Source organism: Acinonyx jubatus, chromosome D4 (genome assembly GCF_027475565.1).
Source record: "Acinonyx jubatus isolate Ajub_Pintada_27869175 chromosome D4, VMU_Ajub_asm_v1.0, whole genome shotgun sequence".
In the NCBI taxonomy this organism is placed as follows: Eukaryota; Metazoa; Chordata; class Mammalia; order Carnivora; family Felidae; genus Acinonyx; species Acinonyx jubatus.
In genome coordinates this window covers 66,504,253-66,506,662 of record NC_069391.1, presented here as the reverse complement: position 1 = coordinate 66,506,662, position 2,410 = coordinate 66,504,253, and positions in this window count along the sequence as shown.

Here is a 2,410-nt window from a genome sequence, read left to right as displayed (position 1 = left end):
TCATAAGGATGAAAGAGAAAAAGAAAGGAGGAAAAGAGAAGAAAAGAATAAGAATGTTCATCAGTTATTGTTTAATAAGAGATTGAAAATAATAATCAGTAAACATTTATTGAGGTACACAAAGCACATTTTGTTCAACTCAAGTTAGAGGCGGCATAGTTGCAGGGGAAAAAAAAAAGTGTTGGACCTTGGATGCAGAAGTACCAGTTTTGACCCTTGACTTTGCTTACCCTGCTGGGTTTGGGTTTCTCATCTGTTAAGAGACGAGGGTTGGGCCACATCTGTATGGTTCTTTCCAGTTCTGAAGAGTCCGGACAGCAAAGTGGATGTCAGGAGGTCTGATTCCTATTCTATTCAACTGTCAAACATTCCAGCCAGATCCTGTGCTCAGCCCTGGGGGAGGTGGGAGCAAGGAGTGGGGCGGGGGGTGGTGAAGAGGAGGGAGGGGCAAGGGGGAGGGGTAAAATAATGACTCAGAGCATTTTGCCCTTTTTTGCTCATGTGATTACTTACATGTTTCCAAAAGCCAGAACTAAATGCCCTTTTATATGGATAATGCCATTCTCTCCCCTCTCCCTTTAATCCTGTACCTCCTCACCCCTTGTCGGCAATCAACTTCATTGTTTCCAGGTTGATCCCCTATGTTTCCTTTTTTGAAATAAGCAGATATGCGTATGTTTTCTTATTTTCCTCCTTAAGCTGAATGTAGCTTTCCACATATGCTCTTTTGCACTTAGCTTTTCTCCGTTACCAGTATCTCCGAGAAATCACGACATATCAGTACATAGAGATCTTCCCCATTCTTTTTTGTAGCTGTGTACTTCTCCACGTAATGTGTGTGTGAGTATTGAACCAATCTCTTGTGCTTACATGCGTATTTTCATACTGCTGGAGAGACATCTTCCGAGTATGTGCTTTCTGACAGACTCCCACACTTGTTGCAAACTTGGCCTCCAGAAAGCTGTTAAGTTATGCTTCCACTTCTAGTGCTTTCGATCATATAATATTAAAAAAAAATGAGGGGCGCCTGGGTGACCCAGTCGGTTAAGCATCTGACTTTGGCTCAGAGCATGATCTCACAGTTTGTGGGTTCGAGCCCTGCATCTGTGCTGACAGCTCAGAGCCTAGAGCCTGCTTCAGATTCTCTCTCTCTCTCTCTCTCTCTCTCTCAAAAATAAAACATTTTTAAAAGCAACAAAAAAGAAAATAGACTTTTTGAATTTCATGGAATATTTGGTATTGTAGAATTAAATTTCTTCCTTTCTTTGTAAGGTGAAACCATCTATCAGATGTTTCTCTGCTTATTGAAGTAAAAATTCAACTTGGAGTACGTTTTTTCTTTTTCTTTTTTTTTTTGCTCTGAGAAGAGTCACTAGGTGGTGAGTGGAAAATATAAGTGACTAACATATTATATTCATCCCTTAGTGTATTTGCTTGAATAAGCAGTAATGCTGTCTGAATACCCTATCTTAGGTGAGAGAGGAAATTGAGATTATGCTTTATAAATGGTAGAACTCTGAACAAATAATCATCATCCCCTCTACAGCTCAGAGACCACAAAAGTGCATCAGAAAAGGGCATGCTGTCAACTGGGGCTAAATTAAGTGTCTGGGCAGGGGTGTCCGGCTGGTTCAGTAGGTGGAGCACACAACCCTCGATTTTGGGGTTGTGAGTTCAAGCCCCAGGTTGGGTATAGAAATTTCTTAAAAATACAGTCTATCAATCAGTCAATCAGTAAGTGCCTAGGTATTATTTGGGCAAGAAGGGGGCATCTAAATAAACATTATATCCTAAATCTAAACCTGAAGGTACAGGGTGGCTCTGTCTCGATTTGAGGCTTAGCTCAGCACGATAGGTTTTGCTTATTTCTTCCTTCTTCCTTTCTTCCTTCTATTCATGTGTATCCCAAATGCTTTCATTAGTGTCACCGAAGGATCTGGTTTATTATCACCCTATGCCTCTGGTGACATGAAAAATAATTCCCTTCTGGGGCACCTGGGTATCTCAGTCGGTTGAGTGTTGACTCTTGATTTTGGCTCAGGTCATGATCTCACGGTTCAGGAAATTGATCCTGCTTGGGATTCTCTCTCTCTCTCTCTCTCTCTCTCTCTCACTCTGCCTCTTTCCCTCCCTCTCTCTTTCTCTCAGAATAAACACTTAAAAAATAATAATTCCCTTTCTTAATATCACAATGTCTATTTCTATTTTCAGACTTGACAGTCATTCAATTATTCTGTTTCTGGACCTGGTAAGAACAGTTCCTTTCTAATTGGTCCATTTCCCGTTAATAATTTCTTAATAGAGAGCTACATGAATTCAGAATTATTGTGCTCGTTTTCATCATATGATTGTATCATTCAAGCATTAATTTTCCCACAGTAATTCTGCAGATGATTATATTTTAATTATT